This window comes from Malania oleifera, chromosome 11 (genome assembly GCF_029873635.1).
Source record: "Malania oleifera isolate guangnan ecotype guangnan chromosome 11, ASM2987363v1, whole genome shotgun sequence".
Classification (NCBI taxonomy): Eukaryota; Viridiplantae; Streptophyta; class Magnoliopsida; order Santalales; family Ximeniaceae; genus Malania; species Malania oleifera.
In genome coordinates this window covers 79,942,583-79,951,347 of record NC_080427.1, presented here as the reverse complement: position 1 = coordinate 79,951,347, position 8,765 = coordinate 79,942,583, and positions in this window count along the sequence as shown.

Genomic DNA, 8,765 nt, shown 5'->3' with positions numbered 1-8,765 from the left:
TAATTTGTAAGACAACTTAGCTTGCATGGGATTTTAGTAAGTTGTGAGAGTCATTAAATGTGTCTAGTAAGTTGGTATATTTAATGTCCTTGTCTCCCATGTTTGTATGGGAATTGCTATGTATTTAATGTTTTTGTCTCCCATGTCTGTATGGGAATTGTTAAGTGTTTATTATCCTTGTCCCCCATGCTAGCTATATATATAGCCATTGTAAGAGCTAAATTATTCATTGAATAGAAATCAAGAAAAGTGAGGATTTGTTTCTTCTTTGGTTCTTTAGAGAACTTGCGAACTTATCAAGGATTCTTCCTTGTAGCGTTCAAATTTTATACCTTCGGTTCATGATTAATCTATAATCATTGGGTCGGGGTTTGTTACTTTATACTTACGGTTCACGTTTCACTTATAAACGTTGGGTCGGAGTTTCCTATCAAAATCTGAATTTTAGCTTTCTTGGGCAAGCATTCCAACATTGTTTGTTGGGTCTCAATGCGTGTCGATTGAGGTTCGCATCATATATATATATATATATATATATATATATATATATATATATATCTTTGTTGTTTTCATTATGTTTCCAAAATAACCATAACGCTATAATTATGTACTGTAAGTAGTGTAATATTTGAGTAACTGTAGTGTCTTGATGCTATAACTATATAATATGTCTTTATAAACTGTCTGTATAATTTGTCTATATAAACTATGTGTTATGACATTTTTGAAAACATGGTATTCTGTAAATACTATTCATACTGATCTGAATAAACATCTATATACATTTATACATACATCTATATATATATATATATATATATATATATATATATCTGAATAAAGCTGTAAATAAACGTGTATTTGTCTATGTAATATCAGATTATATCTGTATATGCTATATAACTTGATATACTGGAAAAACTGCATAAAACTCTTCATCAGGTAATATAAACTTAGGCCACACATACTATAAAAATTCATATTTTGTATAATATCTGGTATACATACATACATATATATATATATATATATATATATATAAAATTTCTAATAACATAAGTAAATCTCCTGGCATAACATATTTCCCTTACCTTAAATCTGAAAAGCCTCTCACTGAACTCTAGCCCTACACCTGTAGGGTTCTCCACTCAACACCCTGAAAGCAACATCCCCCAGAACAAAACATCAGTATTTTCTTACGTACAACATTTCTTATAACTACGAGGTAGGCATAATTTGAATAAAATATCTTACCCTAGATTTGGGATGAATTTCAAACCAACTTCTCTCATGATCAGCTCTGGAAGACTTGCAGAGAACTTTTCCAAGAGCGTCGTGGTGGCCTTAGATCTTCAATTCGGTGAGAAAAAGGGCCAGGATCAAAGGGAGAAGGAGGGAGAGGCGTTTTAGAGAGAGAGAGTTTGCGTTGAATTTTCATCAAAAAATTTATAGGGCCGGATTCGTCAACGAGACATGTCATCTTGTCGACGAGTCCTTAAGTAATTTCGTCGGCGAACCCTACTTCCTCATCAAAGAAATTCAAACTGTCCAAAAACTTCTCTTAGTATCTTCTCGTCAATGAGGCATGGCTTTATCGATGAGACCTACTTATGCGCTCGTCGACGAAACCTGCTGCCTCCTTCTGTTTCTGTTTCCATTTACCTTTCTCTTTATTATTTAAATACCATTATTCTTTGGGTCGTTGCATGTCTCCTATTTTCTAAGAGCATTGTCAAATAAAGCCAAGTAAATTAGAAAGGTATATTTTCCTCCTTCTACTTTATCTCATGCCATGATTCATGATTTAGATCTTGTGTTAAATTCATTAACAAATCATGGGTTATATTTGCATGCTATCTTATGAGATATCTTAAAAGAAATTTTTTTTTACTTATAAGATTCTTGTTAGGTTATAAGGGGTAATAATGTTTTAAATGCTTAAATAGTGGTTTGTGCTTAAAATTTTAAATTTTAGTATACATTATTATTATACTAAAAACCTTAGGGAAATCAAGCCAATATGAGAACTTTAGTGAAACATCCAATCTATTTCTCTTAATATATATATATCATTATGATTGGTTATTATATGATAGTATTGGTTATTGCATACATAAGTAAACCCCCTAAATGGACAAAGGATCTTAACTAGTTAAATAATTTTTTAAATGCTATATACATATATTTTTGTATGAATATCTTAAAATATAGCATATTTTGTCCATCATACAAAATTGAGCTTTTGTGAATTAATTATAGACTTTGTACATATAGCCCTAAACTCATCTTGAAGCTTAAATGATTAATATATTCAAAAGATCATAAAATTTTTGTGCTTGGGCTGTATAATTGAGGGGAAGTAGCAAATTTAAAGTTCATCCAATAAATACTTCAGTGTATTGTGCTTATTTTGGAAATTTTTTTTATTTTATATATTGGATGCTTCATGTGAATTGAACGTTTACTATCCATTACTTTATAAATGTTATATTATTTGATGAATAGCTTATATTGATTGAATATACTGAACTGCATGCTTGATTTGAATGTCATCTACTTGGCTGATGCAGATTTGTGCATTGCATGCTGGTAGTTGACTAGGGTCTGACATGTTGAATTCATTGATCTATTTTAGACATACATGCTAGCTAGACAACTAAAATTATGACTTCATAAGACTTATTTTTAAATTCTAAATACTTTTGAAAGTCTTATGCAGTATCAGTATGGTGACCAAGTTGAACTTAGTGTTTTAACCTTAAGTGGTCGCTTAGACTGGTTCATGCACATTGTCATTAATGAATATTTATAAATGATGCATGATAAAAAGATCATTTGCATAAAGATTCATTGGTAATTATAAGTCTTTGCATGTTAAATGATCATGGCTTGAAATCCAATGCATGTGGGTTGAACTTTATGAATTTTTTATAATGCATGCTGAATAATTGAATAGGTAGTGGTGCATGTTGAATCCTAAACATTGTATGCTATATTGAAAAACATGCAAAATTTTCAATAATCCTTTGAATTTTCCTAGAATGCTCTAAATTATACACATGCTCTTTACTAAGTTGTCTGGACACATTTACCATGCCTAAATTATAAGCATGAATATTTTGTGCTTATTTTGAAAATGTCCATTCTTGAATGATTGATCTACAACAAATGGTTTAACTTTTGAATCATCATTCATAAGTTTGGAAGGAAGCCAATCTAGGATTCTCTAATAATATGGTTTAGCACCCAAAATTTTGGTATATGTATTTAGCACACACTCACCTCACCACCATGGAATCTTAGATTAAGGGGGAGAAATCATTTTTAGGTAAAATAAATTGTACCTCTCTCTTTTTGATGATGATCAAAGGGTAGAAGATATTTTGGTGTCCTCTTTGTTAAGAGAATGTTGTGTGGTGTTATGTGTGGAGGATAAGTGAAATGCATGTAAAATGCATGTGGGGTATGCATGTGGTAATTCAAAGATAAATTAAAGTTCTAATTGCTTACTTGTTTTATCTTATATGAACTTTCTATTTTATGGTATGCATGTTTAAAGATCTAATAGATATGAAAAATATAGTTAAATATTTCTACACCTTATATGCATAAAATAAGGGTGAGCATATTTTAGTACCATTCTAGAATATGCATAAATTAAGGGGGAGCTTTAAATTTCACCCTATAGGAGAACACCAATGGTTTGCCATCATCAAAAAGGGGGAGAATGTTACCCTTAGAGGTTATGTGAGTTTAATTGCATTGTTTTGATGATAACAACTGATTAGTAGTTCTAGGTAACCTTATCTTTGCATATCAAGTCATGATTAATATAAATATAAATGCAAAGATTAAGTAAATTATTAATAGGTTAGACATCATCAAAAAGGGGGAGAATGTTAGCCTTAGTGGCTACACCATCATTGTTTAATGTGTTTTGATGATATTAACCTATATGTTGTTCCTAGTGTTTTCCTATTTTTGCATATCATGTTTAGTAGAGGTATTCATACATGAATTATTGGATCGAAGGCAAAGATCGGACCAAGTAGACTTCAAGAAGGAAAGATCAAATGGACACGCACTCGGAATAACCCAAGCACAACCAAAGGAAGCTTAATTGTAGAATTATTTGTAATAAGGGTTGTGTGAGGTAGTATGTTTTGTAACTCTTGTGAGTGTGTTTCTTGTATGATTTATAAACAAGAGTTGAGTAAAGCACATGTATACTAGGACACATGAGTTTATAGGATTGACTAAAGACATAAACATAAACTCACCTTTCATGGCATTCAAAATTAAACTTAAAGAGTCTGTTAAATGAATCCTAAACTCAAATATGTTTTCTAAAGAGACAAGTTTTCAAACATCTTGGTATTTTGAACATCTTCATACTTAGTCCCAGTTTTATCAAAACGGGTATTGTGTTCTGAAGGTTCAAAGAAAGTCAAGTATATTTATAAAAGGATATACTAAGCATATTAAGATATCAAAATGGGTTTTCAAACGTGTTTTATTAATTAAGATATCTTATATTCAAAAGAAAACTCATTTGGATAAGTTTTAATCTTCATTAGACTTAATACATTTCATATACTTTTTTCCAAGAATGTTTTGAGTCATTAAAACACTTTTTGATAAGGAAAAACAAAGCAATCATCACTACCGTAGTGTAGCCTTGAGTCCTAAACACCTTTTGGTATTTTGGGCATAACTTTTGCTAAAAAAGTCCAAATGGGACGATCTTGATTTCCTTGGAAATCTAAGACAAAATTTCACAACTTTCATGTTGATGACTTTTCTAATTCAGGGACCTCGTTGATGAACACATGGGATTCGTCAATGAGGTGCAGTATATGACTAGTCAATGAGTGCAGGGGCCTAGTCGACGAGTCCCAGGGGCCTAGTCGACGAGTCCAACGGGCAGAACGATGCTAACGGGTGGAAAATAGCTAGTTTACCAAATAAAATATTATTTCTTCCCCCCAATGGCTAGTTAACGACTCCTAAGGCTCTTGGGCTATAAATACAAGCTATTAGACTTGTATTAACATGGTTTTGAAGGTCTTTGATCATTGTTAGTAAAAACATTATTTTATACAAAACCTAGCACATTGCATATTAGTTTTTCATTACATGTGCTCATTCTCTCTTGATCACTTATTGTGTTTGATTCAATTCTTGAGAGAATAATGTGAGGTTTGAGTTGTAAATCATATTTGCTCATTGTAAGGACCATTCTTTGTAATCTTCCATCTTCTTGTGAAAGGTTCTTTGTGAACCAAGTTGTAAGGTTCTTTATGTACCAAATTGGTAAAGGCTCTTTGTGAGAAATAGGGATTTGCTATCGATTTTGTAAGGCTTGCTCTGCTGCGGAAGGAGCGATTATAGTAGATTGTGGAATCCTTGGCTTGGTGCAAAGGCGTGGATGTAGGCTTGGTGCCGAACCACATAAAAATACTGGTGTTGTTCTTTCTCTCCCTTACACTCCTTATTTTATATCTTGTGCATGATTTATATTTATATTGCGATATAATTTCTTGTATCTTACCAAGAGTTTTTATTTTGTAGAAAAATACGTATTTCGTGAAAAGAGTTTATTCACCCCCCCCTCTAGTCTATATACTCTAGGGCTGGGACAACTAACATAAATGAAATGGATATGAAATGTGAAACGTGAACGATATAAAATGTGAAAGGTTACGTAAAGTGAAACGTTATGAAATTTTAAAGTTATGAACATGAACAGTTATGGATGGTTGAATAACGACAGACAGAATAATGTATTATAGTATTATCAAGTATTTATGTTAGCAGAACATGTTACGCTTGGGCGAGGAAAAATCTTCACCCGAGGGCTTGCTGAGAAAGGCAAGTGCCCTGTTTGTATCAGGTGTGGTAGTAGGCTACATAACGTGCTAGGGTAGAGGGAAACTACTTGTATGGGCGGGTAGATTTTCCTATTCTTGGGAGCCTTCACCGGTAAAATTTTGTATGAAATGTGTGAGTACAAGATTAATCTAATACTTGAGGGTTTACTGAGTAAGGTGAGTGCCTTGATATGCTTCAGTTATGACCTTTGGGTTGCCTAATGTATCAGAGCAGATGGGTGCTACTTGTATAGACGAGTAATCACCCCTATCCTTGGGTAGTCTCGTGGGTAAATACTTTGCATGTGTTTGAATGAGATCAAGAAGTGTTTTCAAGAATTTATGTTAATGGTTTGCTAACAATATTAGTATGTTAATTATGAATCTCATGTTGGCCACACACTGTTTTAATATATTTCTTCCCTTATTGAGATGTATCTCACTCGAATATGAATTTATCTTTTTCAGGACCTCAACGAGATCGAGCTTAGAGAGCTCAAGTTGGATATAACATCTTTGGTGTTATAGAAAGAGAAAGGGTACAAACATTTTGATGATATTTTGGGATGTATATAAGTTATGTTTAAAGTCTTCTTAGATATGGATGGTTGTGGAACATACTGCTGTTTGTGAATACTTATTGTTTTTGGAAATATGTGTAAATATGTAAATACAGGTGATTATTGGTTATTATGGATTATGGATAGAAATAGTAAACTCTGGTATGTATTTTTATGATTGAGGATCATAGTTATATTTTTTGTTGCGTACATCGTATTTATTTATGAATTATTACGAATAACGCATAGGGCCGGGTTTTAGGGTTTAGGACGTTATAGGCACCTAATACAACCAGGTCAAATTAAAGCAGGGCTGACCTCAACCTTTACAACCAATCCTTCCGGGTTGGATTAATGCTCCCTCAGGCCACGCCTGGAATACAACCAATTCAAAATACAAAGTGTGTACAAAATGAGTGCTTCTCCAATAAGCAGATTTGTACCAATATCAATCAATGCACATCAACATGATAGGAACTATAAGCTTAGTGCCATGTGTGTTGTCACTCAATCTAATGTCAGTATGCAATCAAGTCCAAGAGTGTATAATCAATCTATCTTTGAAACTATGTATTAATATTAATAAACCACAACTAGGGTTTCAAAGAGTTCCAACAAGTGTATTCAAAATATCTAAAAAATAATTAGCTCAGAATATTAGCTCAAGAGATATTTGAAATATAAGCTTGTCAAAAATAATTTTAGCAAGTTCAAAATACAAGCCTTGGAGTCTTGCAATACAAATCCCAAGACTCACACGCTTTAAAGTTTTCCCCACACAATGAAGTTATTAAATAAACCCAGGGAGGGGGGGGGGGGGAACTTTAGCTAAAACTCTCAATAGAAAATCAAATAACCAACTAAACCAAAGAGAGTTTAAGAAAGTAAAATCAATGTAGAATCACTCAAGGCACTCTCACCAAGCTAGATTTAACAAAGGAATAACAATGGGTGAATGTATAGGCTTTGTTTTCGGAAGAATAAGCTTTGAAAATTTCAGAGGATTTTTCTCTTAATCAAAATGCTAATATTTTCTTAATCTTTGCAAATGAGGACCTATATATAGACAAGCCAAGAATTTTGACCATTGGGGACATTAGGGGAATTATTAAAATTGTTTTAAATGAGTTTAATAAAAATAACTCTGTTTTACCCCAATTAACCCTTGGTAAAATTTGGCCAACCCGAGAGTTTCGGTTGACCGAGCCATAGGTTCAGTTGCCCAAATAGACACATGAGAAAAAGTGAAATTTTCATGTTTGGGTGCCTGAAAGCATGTTTGGTCTGCTGGTCAAGGCGATTTTCCAACCTGCTTGAGGTTCGGTCACCTGATCAGAAGTTCGGTATGGCGAACTTCAATATTCGGTTGCCCAAGGTCAAAATAACCATGAAGTTCGGGCACCCGAGTTGTTAGAAAAGTCCTTATTATGGGTTCAGTCAAACGAGAACACTAAGTTCTTTTCAGTTCGGTCGCCCAAAGTCAAGTCAACATTTTGACTTTCCTAATGTTTGGTCGACCAAGGTGATTTCAACGCCAAGGTTTGGTCGCCCGAATCCTTAATATTTTAACACCTAAATCTTGTTTTTGAAAATTGATTTCCTTTGATAGCATATATGACAATGGAGACTTTTCTAAGTGCTTGTGCAAGGACTTAGGATCTTTCTAAGGCCTTTGAGTTTCATAGACCTTACCATGCATGATATGCATAAGTTATTACAGACCTTTGGAATTATAATTATAGACCCAAAAGAATGAAATATAAATTACAACAATTTGAACACTTTGTCTTCATTATTTTCTTTGAGTCTCCATATATTACCATATGATATTGTCAAGTCATGCAAGATTGAACTTGCACACAAACTCAGGAAACATTAAATACCAAAGTATTTGTCATAGTCAAAATGGGATATGACCCATAAGGTCAACACATCTCTTGTAGATAAGAGATGTCTTCCTTAAGTCATATGAACATATGATGGTAAAACTTAAATATGCATAGTCAGCATATTTCTTGCATAAAATTGATCAGTCTGAAGGAAAACCACACGAGCACTGCATACCATCGAGCCCTTGACCCATCTTTAGTTACCTCTTAAGCTAAAAGAATAGTTCCTCTCTTTTTTATGATGATCAAAGGGGGAGAAATAGGTTGGTGTTATAGGATGGGTACTATATTAAGTACAAATCTGTTGTATTGCTTAAAACGTTTTTAATGAAAGTTTAGATTTGTTACTTAATTTGTTTTAATGAAAGTTCAATTAATTTTTTGTTTTGTCTTAATATAAAATGAACTTTCTAGTTTGAATAATTGCATAGCTCCAATGAATATGA